Here is a 17,837-nt window from a genome sequence, read left to right as displayed (position 1 = left end):
AATTATGGGGGTGCCAGAAGATGAGAGAGAGCAAGATATTGAAAACCTATTTGAAGAAATAATGACAGAAAACTTCCCCTACCTGGTGAAAGAAATAGACTTACAAGTCCAGGAAGCGCAGAGAACCCCAAACAAAAGGATTCCAAAGAGGACCACACCAAGACACATCATAATTAAAATGCCAAGGGCAAAAGACAAAGAGAGAATCTTAAAAGCAGTGAGAGAAAAACAGTTAGTTACCTACAAGGGAGTACCCATATGATTGTCAGCTGATTTCTCAACAGAAACTTTGCAGGCCAGAAGGGAGTGGCAAGAAATATTCAAAGTGATGAATGCCAAGAACCTACAACCAAGATTACTTTACCCAGCAAAGCTATCATTCAGAATTGAAGGTCAGATAAAGAGCTTCACAGATAAGAAAAAGCTAAAGGAGTTCATCACCACCAAACCAGTATTATATGAAATGCTGAAAGGTATTCTTTTAGAAGAGGAAGAAAAAGGTAAAGATACAAATTATGAACAACAAATACATATCTTTCAACAAGTGAATCTAAAAATTAAGTGAATAAAAAATCTGATGAACAGAATAAACTGGTGAATATAATAGAATCAGGGGTATAGAAAGGGAGTGGACTGACAATTCTCGGGGGGAAAGGAGTGTGGGGGGTGCGGGAAGAGACTGGACAAAAATCGTACACCTATGGATGAGGACAGTTGTGGGGGGTAATGGCAGAGGGTGGAGTGGGAACTGAGTGGAGGGGAGTTATGGGGGGGCGGGGAAAGAGGAACAACTGTAATAATCTGAACAATAAAGATTTTTAAAAAAATACAGATGTAAGGAACACACTATTCACTGGTTCAAAGCAGTTCAGAAATTCAGCCAGGCACATATTACCAGTTCTGTGATCAGTCCTACTGCCTAGGAACCATTCTCCACAGCTTTTAGTTTTGCCCCTGAATTATTCTTTTCCATAAAATGTATCCAGTGTTTGCAGCTGAGTAGTTTTCTTAGCCTATTTCCTGGACATAGAGGTTTGAGTGTGTGTATGTGTGTGTGTGTGTGTGTGTGTGTGGGGGGGGGGGGTGCAAAAGCCTCTTTTCGTTTTGTACGGTTTCTGTCCTTTTTAGTTCAATATGACAATGTTTCTGAACATAAAATTATCTGAATCTTTACTCTATTAGACACATTGATATAAGTCCTTTTCTTTGTACTTTAGTCTCTGTAGAGGAGGAAAAGTTTTCCTTGAACCTCTTAAGTCCATGGATGGGTTTGAAAATTAAACTGATAAAGACAGATTAAGAGGAGAAAGTATACATATTTATTTATGTTTTACATGACATAGCGCTTTCATAAGTATCTGAAGACCTGAACAGAATGTTTAAACTTAAGTATGTTTATGCTGTGTTTGATGAAGAGTGGACAGTCATGAAGGAATGTGATAGTTTAGCAGTGGTCGGCAAACTGTGGCTCGCGAGCCACATGTGGCTCTTTGGCCCCTTGAGTGTGTCTCTTCCACAAAATACCGACTTCTGCGCATGGGCCACGAAGTTTCAATCGCACTGTATGTGTGCACCCGCACGTGGTATTTTGTGGAAGAGCCACAATCAAGGGGCCAAAGAGGCGCATGTGGCTCGCAAGCCGCAGTTTGCCGACCACTGGTTTAAGGAATATGAATTAAGTGTATAAACTAGGGAAATTTGGCAAGGTCTGTTAGGATTCTTCTCTGTGTCCCTTTGTATTTGTAGATAAGGATGTTCCTTTCCTTCTGGTTATAGGGAGGACATGTTTCACATGATTTTATTACTTGCTTTAGGGGAGGAGGGCAGGGGCAGGACCGAATGACCTTCCTGCTTCTGCCATTTGCTCAAGTTCCTTCAGCTTAAAATATTCAATATGCCAAAATGCCATATTTTGGGGTAGCATGTCCAGAACCCTATCAGCTACCTTTAAGACTTTAGTAGGGCAACACTGTTAAGATACTTAGAAAGCCTTTTTGTTTGAAAGTATCTACAAGGCATCACCTTAAATCTCTTTGGAGTCTAAATTAGGTGTAGGCAAACTACCAATAAGCTACATTTGTTTTTACATTTGTGTTTAAAGGGTTGTAAAAAAAAAAAAAAAGTTCACCAGACACTGTATGTGGCCTTTAAAACCTAAAATATTTATATGACCCTTTACAGGAAAAGTTTTCCAAATCTTTAGTCTAAACAAAAGCTTAATTTTTTTATTAGATATTTCATTGATTTTTCTTAGAAGGAGAGAGAGAGAGAGAGAGAGAGAGAGAGAGAGAGAGAGAGAGAGAGAGATCTCAAAACACACCCCCTACTGGAGATTGAGCTTATAACCTGGGCATCAAACCAGCAGCCCTTTGGTGCACAGGACAATGCCCTACCAACTGAACCACATAGGCAAGAGCCAAAAGTTTAATCTTTAGGCTGGGTTTCCCTGCCTTGGAATTGACCTTTGTCCAGGGGTATTTCTTAATTTGAGAAACATTTTATTATATGGGGAAGCTGGGAATAAGAAACAGGTGTTTGTTTTTTTTTTGGACCTAATAAGTCCTTTATTTTATATTTTCTCTATATTCTGCTGGAAAATTGTATAATTCCTTCTTTTTCTTATTTCTCTCTACCTGTATTTTATGATACATAGCTCTCAACAACAATAATAACAACAAAACCAACTGGTTGATACTTTTGACATTCTGGAACTCTTCTTACCCAGATTAATCATTTCATTTGTTGTATTTTCTGTTTTCCACATTACTGCAGGTGACAGCTTTGCTAAACTTTACACCATTATCTAGTAAGATTCTTCTTTCTTTCAGCTTCCAATAACATTTTCTTTTAAGGCAAGAATCAGTAACCTTTTTCTGTCAAGGGCGAGATAATTAATATTTTAGGTTTTTTTGGGCCATATGATTTCTGGCATACCTGCTCAATTCTATTGTTATAGGAGAAAGCAACCACAGACAATATGTAAAGGGGGATGACTGTGTTCCAATAAAAATTTATTTACAAAAACAGGCAGCAGGTTAAATTTCACCAGTAGGTTGTAACCCTTTAGTTGGCTGTTTTGAAATCATTGTTGATATCTTCCTTGAAGCTTTTCCTAACAGTGTCTTTAAGACCCTTAAGGCCCAGCTGGTATGGCTCAGTGGTTGAGCATCGACCTATAAAGCAGGAGGTCACAGTTTGATTCCCAGTCAAGGCAGGCTTGATCCCCAGTGTGGGGTGTGCAGGAGGCAGCTGATCAATGATTCTCTCTCATCATTGATGTTTCTCTCTCTCTTTCCCCTTCCCTTCCTCTCTGAAATCAGTAAAAAGATATTAAAACAAAACAAAACTTTCAGGCTTTCACTAACATTTTCAAGGCCCTTCTTGCCTTCTCCTGCCATTGAGTCCCAAAGCCAGATAATTTAATCACCAAAATCTGTTTTGGCTGTCTATTGCTTTGTAACAACATGCTAAATTTAGTGATTTAAAATAGCATTTCTTTTTATCTTTTATGGTTCTGGTGTTTAGGCTTCACTAGGCAGTTGTGTCTCTCATTTAAAAGGCTTCCTCACCAAAATCTCTTAATGCAGTTGGAGTCAGCTGGTAGCTGGGCCTGGAGATGACTCCTCATTCACATATCTGATGGCTGAGCTGGGAGGACTCAAAAACAGCTGGTACTCCTCAGACATCTAATTCTCTATGAGGCTTGGTCCATAGTCTCTCCAGCATAAGGGCTTTAGGGAACCTGGATATCTTATATGGTGATTCAGGCTCCAAAGTTGCCTGTCCTGGGAGAGAACCAGACAGAAGTTTTCTCAGCTTTTATGACCTAACTTCTGAGGTTGCTCAGTGTCACTTCTTCATTCTCTTTATGGGAAGTGACTCTACCTTTTGATGGGAATAGGATCAAAGAATTTGTAAACATGTTTCAAAACACAAAAATGTCTCCTTTTTCCCCACCCCCAATATAAACAAGTTTGGAAGCTGGAATGTAGTGGATCTTGCCTTGTTAGGACATGCTTTCTCTCTCTTTTTTAAAAAAAATCTTTAATTTCTTTATTGGTTAAGGTAACACAAATGTGTCCTCATCCCCCCATTAACCTCCAACCTCCCCCACTCCCAGGGTTTCTCTTTCTTGTTGGCGGGGGTGGGGTAGAGGTAGGAGATCAGTTCCCTTCATTTAATGTTCCAGAATGGATTTGTCAAGATGTCAAGAGCTGTGGAAGGAGACTTCACAATAACAAATGTCTCTTTTCTTCAGTAGAGATAGGGCTGGGAGCTTTGGACTTGACATTTTTTTTTTCTTTTTGTATGAGAGTAGGCATAATGGTGCTTCCATCCCAAAGAGAAAACAAACTAAACAAACAAAATCTCTCTAACTATTGAAAGTTCTACCATTTAGCCTGGCTGGCATGGCTCAGTGGTTGAATATCAACCTATGAACCAGGAGGTCACGGTTCGATTCTTGGTCAGGGCACATGCCCGGGTTTCAGGCTCGATCTCCTATTAGGGGGTCTGCAGGAGGCAGCCAATCAATGATTCTCTCCCATCATTGATGTTTCTATCCTTCTTCCTCTTCCTCTCTGAAATCAGTAAAAACATATTTTAAAAATAAAAATAATAAAAGTTCTACCATTTATAGCTTTGTTTGAATTGATGAGTAACATTTTTGCAAGGGTTAAAGAGTATGTGTGCCTCTTTATCATTTATACTTTCCATTGAATTAGTTTAGCTAGCTTTCTTAATGCCTGCAGGGATACTTCCAAGGGAAATTTTGAAAAGGGGATAGGTGATAGAAATAATTTTAAATTTGGGGAATTCTAGAGCAGGTGGTAAAGCAGGTTAGATGAGACTTTGAATAGCAGTAGGGAATGATCTCTAGAACTTCACTACTACCTGACCTCATCTGAAAAGACTTTGTTCACCTTATGTAGTGATCTGGCTTTGGAAGTAAAATAATCAGAAAAATTTGTCTTTGGTGATATGTGCTCTGTAGAGGCTGTTGTGTTATTTTCCCCTCCTTTCTCTTTAGGTAGAAGAAGGTGGCAGTGAATATGTTTTGCTGTATTTGTTTATGGTCATACAGGCAATGTGAATATTGATTTTTATGTTTTTTCCAGTTTTGCTTCTTTCTTTACCCTTCTTTCTGGTTTTGAACACCAAATTCTCTGATTATCTGAGAAAAAGAAGATAGCTTAGTGAATAAGAAGTTATAATATAAGTAGCTGCCTTCCATTACTCTTCCCACTTCTGGAAAGAAGAAATGCCTGTATTTAATCATTTACCTGTTTTATTTTTCTTGGTATCCAGATCTATATATACATTGTTGAATTGGGGTACAGAAAAAAGCCTACTAACTTTTATTTTAAATGATTTGGTTATTTCATTTTTTTAAGTGCCAGATGGTAGAATTTTATGGTTTTAATTAATATGAATACAATGTGCACACAAGCTGTCTATTAATTTTCTGGTCTGTGCAGCTGGGCATTGGGATTGGTGACTGATGGCCAGTTGGGCTTTCCACAGTGGCTTGTGGGTCTTTGAGGAGAAGCTGTGAGCAATCTCAGCACAGTAAGATTGATTGCACATCAGCAGCCCTTCAAGCTCCTTGACATTGTGGACCACGAACTTCCAAAAGTCACTGGGCAGCACGTGCTTTGTTTTCTTCTTGCTCCCATAACCAACACTGGGCACCAAGACCTGGCCCTTGAATCTCCTGTGCACTCCATTGCCTCTGGGTTTCCGCCAGTTACACTTAATTTTGACATATCAATCTGACTGGTGCCAGATGAACTTCTTGGTCCTCTTTTTTTCTTTTTAATTTAAAAATAATATATATTTTTAAATAATATATTTTTATTGTTTTCAGAGAGGAAGGGAGTGGGAGAGAGAGGCAGAAACATCAATGATGAGAGAGAATCATTGATCAGCTGCCTCCTGCACACCCCACAATGAGCCTGCAAGCCAGGCATGTGCCCTCACTGGGAATTGAACTGTGACCTCCTGGTTCATAGGTTGATGCTCAACCACTGAGCTACACCAGCCGAACTTACATATATTTTTATTGATTTTAGAGAGGAAGGGAGAGGGAGAAAGAGATGGAAATATCAGTGATGAGAGAGACTCTTTGATCAGCTGCCTCCTGCACGCCCCCACTAAGGACCGAGCCTGCAACCTGGACTTGAACCCTTGCCTGACTGATGCTCTATCCACTGAGCCAAACTGGCTAGGGCAGTGGTTGGCCAACTGCGGCTCGCGAGCCACATGCGGCTCTTTGGCCCCTTGAGTGTGGCTCTTCCACAAAATACCACGTGCGGGCACGCATGTACAGTGTGATTGAAACTTCGTGGCCCATGCGCAGAAGTCGGTATTTTGTGGAAGAGACACACTCAAGGGGCCAAAGAGCCGCATGTGGCTTGCAAGCCGCAGTTTGCCGACCACTGGGCTAGGGTATTGGTCCTCTTTTTTAAAAAAAATATATTTTATTGATTTTTTTACAGAGAGGAAGGGAAAGAGATAGAAAGTTAGAAACATCAATGAAAGAGAAACATCGATCAGCTGCCTCCTGCACACCCCCTACTGGGGATGTGCCCGCAACCAAGGTACATGCCCTTGACCGGAATCGAACCTGGGACCCTTGAGTCCGCAGGCCGATGCTCCATCTACTGAGCCAAACAGGTCAGGGCTATCAGTCCTCTTTTTAACAATCTTAGGTTTCACAAGGGGTCTGAGGGCAGCCATGATGCAAGTAGAAGGGAGGTGCCCAATTCAGTTATTTTTTTTATATGATATTTAAAAAATGATGTTACATATGCTAATAATTTGTAGTATGAGAACCTCAAGAAGAGTCAGAAAAGGAAGTTCTGGAATGAGTTGCATTCCCAAGGAAGAGAACAATACATCTTGAACTACTGAAAATGGGGAAGACTTTTCACTACAGTTCTTTAACTTCAGTTGCAACTTGGAAGAGGTAGCATCTTTTGGGATTAGTATTCTGTACCTTTTTCAGTTGTTTGTCTGCATTTTCTTTTCTCCTTCTTTCCAGTTGACACACATTTGGTTTGGAGGGAGTAGAGGTGGGAGAAGGAAGAGTTAATTTTTCATGCTTTTAAATCTGCTAATATTATTTAACTGATTTCACCTAGAGGAAAACTTATTTTTTAGAATATTCAATACATGGTATGTTGCATGCATTATGTATTCATTTAAAGCAGGGGTGGGGAACCTTATTTCTGCCAAGGGCCATTTGGATATTTATAATATCATTCATGGGCCATACAAAATTATCAAGTTAAAAATTAGCTGCTATATTTGGTCATACATTTAATTAACTCATCCCAATGCCTTGGCAGGGCCAAACCAAATGATTTTGAGGGCCTTATATGGCCCACGGGCTAGATGTTCCCCACCCCTGATTTAAAGAATTATAGTAGTATGAATTTATGAATGATATGGATAGCATATTATTTCCAGCCTAAAATTGCTCTGTTCATTTTTGGACATAGTAATTACCTGCTAGAGCAATATTTTTCTGGCATGTTATAAGCCATGAGAATGGTTTGGAATGGATCTGAATGAAAGGTTTTTGGTGCAACTCAATTTTATTCTTTCTTTCCTTAGAGTGTTGGTGGAGTAGTTTGCTCTTGAGAGAGGAGAGGAGAAAAGCTGCTTTGTGAAAACAGTAATTCCATAGAGACTGGTGGTATTAGAAATATTTTGTTTTGGGGGTTTAGAAAGTCAGAAGACCTAAGCATTAATGTGCTCTCTCCCCATGTATTAATGAATTTAAAATATGTTGCTGAGCCCTGACCGGTGTGGTTTAGTGGTTAGAAGTTAGCCTGTGCACCAAGGATCATGGGTTCGATTTCCCATCAAGGGCATGTACCTGGGTTGCAGGTTGGAGTGTGTGCAGGAGGCAACCAGTCGATGTTTCTCTCCTCCCTTTCTCCTCCCTCCTATCCAGTCTCCCTAAAAATCAATGGAAAAAATATTCTCCAGTGAGGACTAACAACAAAAAATAATAATAAAAATAAATCATATGTTGCTGATTTAATGTTGAGTTTGTGTATTGATTTCTGGTTTGGGCTTCTTTAAGCTGTATGTATATATTGAATCAAGTTAGTTTGTTAAAAAATATTTAATTCTGTTCTTTCAACTGACATACAATATTTTGAAAATATTATTTTGAAAAACAGCTATTATTTTGAAAGTAACAGATGTATTTAATATTTTTGTGATTGTACAGATGTTACTGGCAAAAAAATCTTTGGATCCTAAAAAGCGTTTGTCAAATGTGTATTTTTAGTTTGGTCTAAAAATGTACCATCTATATTATTGGTTAATGTAATTAACAAAAGTAGTTCAGATAAAAGAGTCTAAGTCTGAAATGGTAAAGCTTCTGTTCTTAAGACAGTGCTTTATTTACACTAAGCATCAGGAAAAAAACAGCTGGAAATACCATTTGAAAGAATTCTTATGTTAGTTATGGACTCTTTCAAGAACTACCAGCTTCTGCAATGACTATGCCTCTTAGAGTCTTAAAAATTTCAGAGCTGGGAAGAGACAAGACAAAGTTTTATCTGGTCTTCTTTAAATATAAACATGAATGGAAAAGGATGTTTTCTTCCCTTGAGCTTTTGCATTAAAATTTTCATTTTCCATGGTATTTACTACATGTTGTATGAAATTCATTGTTAAAGGATTTTTTTATTTTTAAATAGGCAAAATCACTATTTTCATACAAACATGAAATGAACACATGTGAAAAATATTACTAAACTGATTAATTATTGAGAGAACCAGTAAGAAATTAAAAGTAGTTCAAAGGAAAATACAAAGTACCATTCTTATTTAGGATCAAGAATGCTGAAATGTATTTACAGGTTGACACAAAACTGGCTTTTTCCACTTGACATGTGGGAAATCATTCCTCCTTTCACTGGACAGAATCTGTTTGCTTACGTATAGACAAGAATCCTTTGCATTGCTCTCAGTTATCTGCAACTTAACATTTCTAAAATAGCTCAAAGATCATAAAGGATACAAACCCTGTGGAATCAGATAACTAGGAAGGGTGCACATTACATAATGCCAATTTAAAAATATAGATATGTTTATTGACTTCTGAGAGGAAGAGAAAGAGAGAGAGAGGGAGGGAGAGAGAGAGATATCCATGGTGAGAGAGAATTATTGATTGGCTACCTCTTGCATGCCCCACACTGGGGATTGAGCCCTCAATCCGGGCATATGCCCTGACTGGGAATTGAACCATGACTTTCAGGTTCATAGGTCAACGCTCAAGCACTGTCACGCTAGCCGGGCCACAGTGTCAGTTTTTTCACTGAAGATGCCCAGTGATCTTTTTGGTTCATTTCAAAGTCTTTTACAGTTTTCTCCATCATAAAAGGGCAAAATAAATGGGTCTGTATTCTGGTTTTTGACAGCAAGGCGAATATCTGTTAGTCTTAGGGCAGCGGTTCTCAACCTGTGAGTCGCGACCCCTTTGGCGGTCGAACGACCCTTTCACAGGGGTCGCCTAAGACCATCCTGCATATCAGATATTTACATTACGATTCATAACAGTAGCAACATTACCGTTATGAAGTAGCAACGAAAATAATTTTATGGTTGGGTCACAACATGAGGAACTGTATTTAAAGGGCCAGAAGGTTGAGAGCCACTGGTCTTAGGGTCTTACTGTTATTCCTTGTAAATAAAATAAGTTTTTAAAACAAAAGAAAATCAAGTTATTCTTAAGTGGATGTTTTCTGGTATTTAATCAGCATTAGAACACTTCCTCAGATTAGTGTTTGAAGTTTGGACAGATAGTTAAACTGTAGCTTCAAATGGTTAGGTAGTAAGTTCTGTAAGACTACTCAGGGCCTACTATTTTATAGGTATTTAAATAGTTAAAAATAGTAATAATAATTTGAAGGGAGGTGAAATTCTTCTGCCCAGTTTTAGTCCTTAAAAATACATGTGCCCAGCCAGCGTGGCTCAGTGGTTGAGCATTAACTATGAACCAGGAGGTCACGGTTCGATTCCCGGTCAGGGCATATGCCCAGGTTTCAAGTTCAATCCCCCGTAGGGGGCATGCAGGAGGCAGCCAATCAATGATTCTCATCATTGATGTTTCTCTCTCTCTCTCTCTCTCTCTCTCTCTCTCTCTCTCTCTCTCTCTCTCTTTTTCTCTCTCTTGCCCTTCCTCTCTGAAATCAATGAAAAAAAATTTTTTTTAAAGTACATATTAATTTGTTACAACTTTAGCAACTTCCCCATGAAAATACTTTTTACCTGGGTAGTTGAACGTAGGGAGGAGAGGTCACAGAGTTGGCATTATCTACTCCAAATTCGTACTAATTTTAACTGGACCTTTGTTGCTTCATGATAAGTTTATTTCCCTTATATTTCTTCCCTTGCATATCTCTGATTTTGAAATGCCAGTGTGGTATAGTGGAAAGAATAACCTAACATGTGCCAGGCACTATTACATTCTCTATACACAAATTTCATATAATTGTTTAATATTTATTATTCGTTTTATTGGAGAATTTGAGATTATAAAAATTTCCCAAGATCAAATAACTAAGTGGTAAGGTGGTGATTCAAACCCAGATGTACGAGACTAAATTTCAGTAGTTTTCAAGCCCTCAAGCCTTCTTGCTTTCTCTCCTGTTTCCATTATCAAAACATTGCAGTCATTTGGTATGACTTCTTCTATCTCTGTATTTCTTACCGTTTTGCTTGTTTCAGAAGTATGTTTCTTTAATCTTGCAAGGTTGTTGTGAGGATTATATAAGATAATGTGTAGGAAATTGCTTAGTACATTATCTGACATATATTAGGTATTAAATAAAGATTAATTGAGCCTGGCCCATGTGGCTCAGTGAGTAGAGCATCAGCCTGTGGACTGAAGGGTCCTAGTCAAGGGCACATGCCTGGGTTGTGGGCTCAATCCTCAATGTGGTGCATGCAGGAGGCATGATTCTCTCTCATCATTGATGTTTCTATCTCTCTCCTCTTCTCTGAAATCAATAAAAATAACATTTTTAAAAAAGATTAATTGAACCTGAATATAAGGTTAAGTTTATCTTTGATTACCTTTCTGTCTTTTCCTTTTCATTTATTTTCTCTTTCTACAAGTATTATCTTTCTCTGTAGTATGTTTGATCTTTCCTTCTCTCTCTTTTTTAAAATAGTTTATTGATTTTTAGAGATGAAGTGAGAAGGAGAGAGTGAGAAATATCTATGTGAGAGTGCAATATTGATCGGCTACTTCCTCCATGCCCCCCACCAGGGATTGAGCCCGAAACCAGGGCATGTGCCCTTGACAGGGAAGCGAACTGGCAGCCTCCTGGTGCACAGGATTACACTCAACCGAGCCAAACCAGACAGGGCTTTCTTTTACTGTTTTGAAAGAGTGTTCCCGATTTTGGGGTAAAACTTACCTTTTAATTTTGCCATGCTAGAACTCTGGCTGATATCCGATTTCTTTCATTTTTTTATTGCCAAACTTCTCAATTGAGTAGTTAAGGGGTTTGGCTTCCACTTTTTCATCACCTGCTCTTATAGTAAACTCCTGCATTCTGGTATACTATAATTCTCCCCTGAATCTGCAACAGCAGCACTCTCTCACTCAATCCTCTCATAAGGCTTAGAATCTAGTAGGCATTCAATGAATATTAGTTGAATAATGAATGAAATAGAAGCTTTAAAAGACTATCACTGAGCCCTAGCTTGTTTGGCTCAGTAAATAGAGAATCAGCCTGTGGACTGAAGGGTTCCAAGTTCGATTCTGGTCAAGGGCACATACCAGGGTTGCAGGCTCAATCCCCAGTGGGGGCGTGCTGGAGGCAGCCAATCAATGATCCTCATCATTGATGTTTTTATCTTTCTCTCCCTCTCCCTTCCTCTCTGAAATCAATATATATATATTAGTATATTTTAAAAAAGACTATCACTGAGAGCTATCTAATACTTTCAATCAAGGATTTAAAGAAATCTGATAAGAGCCCTGGCTGGGTGGCTCAATTGGTTGAAGCATTGTTCCCATACACCAAAAGGTTGCGAGTTCGATTCCCAGTTAGGGCGCATACCTAGATTGCAGGTTTGATCCTGGTTGGGGCACCTACAGGAGGCAACTGATCGATGTTTCTCTCTTTCTCTCTTTCTCTCTCTCTCCCTGAAATCAATAAAAACACACTCTTTGGTGAAGATTAAAATAAAAACAGAAACAAAACAAAACTTAAAAAAGAAAAGAAGAGCCCTGACTGGTTTGGCTCAGTGGTTGGAGTGTCAGACCTGGAACTGAAGGGTTACGGGTTCAATTTCCGGTCAAGGGCACATATCTGGGTTGCAGGTTCCCCAGCCCTGGTAGGGGCAAGTGCTGGAGGCAACCAATTATGTGTCTCTCTCACCTCCATGTCTCCTTCCCTCCCTCCCTCCCTCCTTCCCTTCCTTTCACTCTCTCTGAAATCAATGGAAAAAACGTCCTTGGGTAAGGATTTAAAAAGAAAAGAAAAGAAGAAATCTGATAAGAAACTACTATACCTAAATTCAATCTAACTGGATGCTTTTGTATAATGTGAGTTTTGTGGTTTTTTTGGTGTTTTCTTTTGAGAAGCCCATGGTTTGTATCAGATTCTGGAAAGAAATTTAATATATGTTCTTTTAGAGAAAGTTTTAACTCTCTCAAGGAAAATTTTTTAGCAAAAGCATCTTTTCTATTTTTCCTATCAAGAGAACTCAGACCATTCTTTTCCCAGTTCAGGGATACTCAGACTTTGGTTCTTGAACCCCATGTAGGCCTTTCAGCAACTGTCTTTTTCTAAGACCTCCATTGTTTTAATCAGATTATGCCACAATAGGGTAATAACCATGCTGCCTTTGGTTAATGATAACTAAATAGGTAGATTCTTTTAAAAACAGCAGTTCCAGCTTTGATCAATTGATTTCTCTTTAGTCATTTTAACAAGTAAACTTGTTAACAGTTAATATTTTTGCTTTAGCTGTCTAGTAGATAGTATTAATTTGCCAAAAGTTGTTACAAGTTTTCTTTGATATAGTAGAAGTCTTTTTATCTATTGCTATTCTATCTTATATAGCTTATTGTTAATTGAAAAAGTTGGTTAAAGCAGGAGATTAAAATGATACATACACACCATAAGCATTTTATTTCAGTTTGAAACAAATAAATATACATTTATTCACCAACCTTATGATGTATTAAGTCTACGCCTGCTGATTAGAGTTCTTCATCTTTTTGGCATTAATTACATCCTGTGATTCATTGCTTGAAACTTCCAATTACAGTTTTTCTAAGTGGAGTGAGAGCTCTTAGTTACTTGAAACAATGAGTATAGGCTCCTCCTGGATTTTTTAATTTGCCCTAGGCTTATTTATGTGTCTTAACACATTTAAATTGAGGACAGTTTATTTATTTATTTTTAATTGAATTTATTGGGGTGAAGTTGGTTAATAAAATTATACAGATTTCAGGTATACAATTCTATAATACATCATCTGTATATTGTATTGTGTGTCTACCACCCCAAGGACAGTTTTTCAAATTATTTCTATTTAGTCTTCTAGAGCCTTCAACTTAGTTTTCAAAGAAAGAGCAACTTTTTTACACTCATAGTTTATTAATACACTTAGGATTTCAGTATAATTATGTAATTGTAATTATGGGCCCAACTGGCATTGAGTAGTTTTGAGAACAAGTACACTGATCCAAGAGTAGTGTAGTGGGAGCAGAAATGCCCCCATACCAGTGTTGCCTGTTAGCTGCCAGTGTTCAGTCAGGGGTATGGGCAGTGCATGGTAAAGGGAATGGAGAATATCAGGTAAACTATCACATTAAGAGGTAAAAGGATGTTTAGCTTATTTGGTAAACATTTTTTAAAAAATATATTTTATTGATTTTTTACAGAGAGGACAGGAGAGGAATAGAGTCAGAAACATCAGTGAGAGAGAAACATCTATCAGCTGCCTCCTGCACACCCCCTACTGAGGATTTGCCTGCAACCAAGGTACATGCCCTTGATCGGATTTGAACCTGGGACCCTTCAGTCCTCAGGCCGACGCTCTATTCACTGAGCCAAACCAGTTAGGGCTGGTAAACTTTTTAATGTAATATACACAAAATGAAATGCAGACTGCTTAAGGGAACCATTTGATACACTTGACACAGTGAACACACCCATAGTAACCATTATTCAGGTCATGGTTATAAGACATTACTAGGATCCTAGAAGCCTCCCTTGTGCCCTCACCCAGTTTCTCTCTCACCACTATTCTGACCTCTATTACTATAGATTAGTTTTGCTAGTTCATGACTTTCATATAAATGGAATCATACAACATGTACTCTTTTACACCTGACATTTTCCACTTAGCATCGTTTTTGAAAGTCATCCGTGTTATATTGGTAGCTTGTTCTTTTTCATTGTGGCATAATATTCTATTCTGCGAATATGCCACAATTTGTTTATCCATTCTGTCATTCATAGATGTTTAGCTTTGTTTCTAGTTTTGGATTCTTACAAATAATGCTGCTATAAACATTCTTGTACATTAACTTGATACACATATACATACATTTTTGTTGAGCATATACTTTGGAGTGGGACATCAGGATCATAGGATATGCTTATGTTCCACTAGCAATATGTGAGAATCAGTTACTCCACATTCACCAATGGCACTTTTTTTTTTTTTTAAATATATTTTATTGATTTTTTTACAGAGAGGAAGGGAGAGGGACAGAGAGCTAGAAACATTGATGAGAGAGAAAAATTGATCAGCTGCCTCCTGCACACCCCCCACTGGGAATGTGCCCGCAACCCAGGCACATGCCCTTGACCGGAATCGAACCTGGGACCTTTCAGTCCACAGGCCGACGCTCTATCCGCTGAGCCAAATCGGTTACGGCATCCAATGGCACTTAAAAAAAACTTTATTATGTACTTATTTATTTTGTCATTTTGTTTATGTTGTATACTTGTTTTTTAAAAATATTATGTAGAATATTTATGAAATCACCATCTAACCTAAGCAGTTTAATATTGAATATTGACAATATCTTACATATTCTCCTAATGTCCCCTTGGCTTTCAAGGTAAGTGCTATTCTAAATTTATTTTTTATTCTTTTCATTGCCTTCTCAAATAATAGTTTTATTTGAAACTATTTATCAGATACATATGTGTGTCTAAATAATATATTGTCTAATGTGAGTTGTATTTGAATTTTTATGTCTCCTTTTCCCCCCCCATAGTTGTATTTGAATTTTTACAGTTTTTTAAAATTAAATTTTATTGATTTTTTACAGAGAGAAAGGGAGAGGGATAGAGAGTTAGAAACATCGATGAGAGAGAAACATCGATCAGCTGCCTCTTGCACACCTCCTACTGGGGATGTGCCCGAAACCAAGGTACAGGCCCTTGACCGGAATCGAACCTAGGACCCTTCAGTCCGCAGGCTGAGGCTCTATCCACTGAGCCAAACCGGTTAGGGCTGTATTTGAATTTTTAAAAAAGATATGCTGTATGTAACCTGGAAATTGATTTTTCTTTCTTTTTTAATGCTTAACATTATATTGCTAAAATTTATCCATATTGTTACATATAGTTGACTCACTTTCTCTGCAATATATCATTTAGTGCAGGGGTCCTCAAACTACGGCCCGCGGGCCACATGCAAATACAAATATTGTATTTGTTTCCGTTTTGTTTTTTTACTTCAAAATAAGATATGTGCAGTGTGCATAGGAATTTGTTCATAGTTTTTTTTTAAACTATAGTCCGGCCCTCGAACGGTCTGAGGGACAGTGAACTGGCCCCCTGTTTATTTATTTATTTATTTTTTGCTTAAAGTATTACAAAGAGTATTACATATGTCTCCTTTTATTTTTTCCCCCCGCCCTTGACAATCCCCTGCTGGCCCCCTGTTTAAAAAGCTTGAGGACCCCTGATTTAGTGAATACATCACAACTTACTAATTTTCCTGTCAATAACATTTGGATTGTTTCCATTTCTTACTATTATGAAGTCTACATGTTTTTGCATGTACCATGAGGAAGAATTTCTCTTTGTACTTAGGAATGTAATTTCTGGGTCATAGGATTGATAAATGTTTTACTTTACAAAAGAATGCCTATATTCCAAAGAGGTTGTACCAGTTTACACTCCTGGCAGCAGTAGATCAGAGATGAAATCATGTTCATTATGAGAGAATTTAAAATTACAACCTCAATTACTTTTAGAGATATAGGGCTATTTAAATTTTCTATTTTTGTGTGTATCTGTTCAGTAACTGGCATTTTTTAAGAAATTTATTCTCTAAATTTTTGATTGTATTTACATACTGTTGTCTCTATTATATTTTTGTCCATAAAATCTATTCTGATTCTTTTATTTAGAAGATCACTAATTCATATTTTACATAAGCTCACTCAACTTTAATATATTTTTATTGATTTCAGAGAGGAAGGGAGAGGGAGAGAGAAATAGAAACATCAATGATGAGAGAGAACCATTGATCGACTGCCTCCTGTATGCCCTCCACTAGGGATCAAGCCCGCAGCCAGGCATATGCCCTTGACTGGAATCAAACCCAGGACCCTTCAGTCCACAGGCTTGTATCCACTGAGGCAAACCAGCCAGGGCTATACTGATTCTTTTTTTAAAAAAACTGAATATTGTTTTTGTTTTATTTCCTTGATCAGTATTTCTAGGGATATTTTTGTTGGGCTGACAAGTAAATTTTTTCTTTCATAGTTTTAAAATCTTAATGCATTACAAATTTTAAAAATTTTGGTAAAATACATATAATATAAAATTGACCATTTAAACCAGTGGTTCTCAACCTTCCTAATGCTGCGACCCTTTAATACAGTTCCTCATGTTGTGGTGACCCCCAATTTCATTGTTACAAATTGAACATAATTAAAGCATAGTGATTAACCACAAAAACAATATGTAATTATATATGTGTTTTCTGATGGTCTTAGGCGACCCCTGTGAACAGGTCGTTCAACCCCCAAAGGGTTAGCAACCCACAGGTTGAGAACCGCTGATTTAAACCATTTTATTTTATTTTTTATGCTTGGTGTAATCTTTTTAAAAAAAATCTTCCCCGGTGTAGCTCAGTGGTTGAACATTAACCTATGAACTAGGAGGTCATGATTCGATTCCCAATTGGGGCACATGCCTGGGTTATGGGCTTGATCCCCAGTGTGGGGCTAATCAGTGATTCTCTCTCATCATTGATGTTTCCATCTCTCTCTGCCTCTCCCTTCCTCTCTGAAATCAATAAAAATATATTTTAAAAAATAAGATAAAATTCCTTTGTGTGCTTCCCATTCACCCCCAGCCCCAAGTTTTTTGCAATTGTATTTGAGCTGGGAAACCTGAGGAGAGATTAGAAATAGGAAATTCTAGAGGAAGAAAAAAGACCCTTGATTTGGACAGGAAGAGCAGGTAGCAAGAAAGATCTTAGGGAGTGATGAGATAATAGTTTGTAAAGCAGAGATGGGGATAATATTTTTGAGATAGATACAAAATATAAGATGTCTAAGAGAACATGCTTCCTGAAATAAGAAGATGGTTTGATTCTAAGATTAAAGTTTCTAAAAGAGCAAAACATTGCTTTTTATAGCCATACTAGAGGCCCAGTGCAAGAAATTCGTGCACAGGTAGGGTCCCTAGCAGCTGCTGGCTGCCGGCCAGGGCCTCCCTTCCCTGGCTGCTGGCTGCCAGCTGGAGCCTTCCTTCATTCCACACCACCCCCTGGTGGTCAGAGTATGTTATTGTGAGCGATCGAACTCCCAGTTGGTCAAA

General features: G+C 38.0%; 1 protein-coding gene across 2 annotated transcripts in view; it reads left to right on the top strand.

Moving 5' to 3' along the window:
- The window catches only part of SPATS2 (spermatogenesis associated serine rich 2), a 119,264-nt gene that overhangs the window by 28,030 nt on the left and 73,397 nt on the right, over nucleotides 1-17,837 (top strand). The window lies entirely within an intron of this gene.

Source organism: Myotis nattereri (assembly GCF_964212035.1).
Source record: "Myotis nattereri genome assembly, chromosome: 2".
Classification (NCBI taxonomy): Eukaryota; Metazoa; Chordata; class Mammalia; order Chiroptera; family Vespertilionidae; genus Myotis; species Myotis nattereri.
The sequence above is the reverse complement of the archived record's forward strand: the minus strand, read 5'-3'. Positions and strand labels throughout refer to the sequence as shown.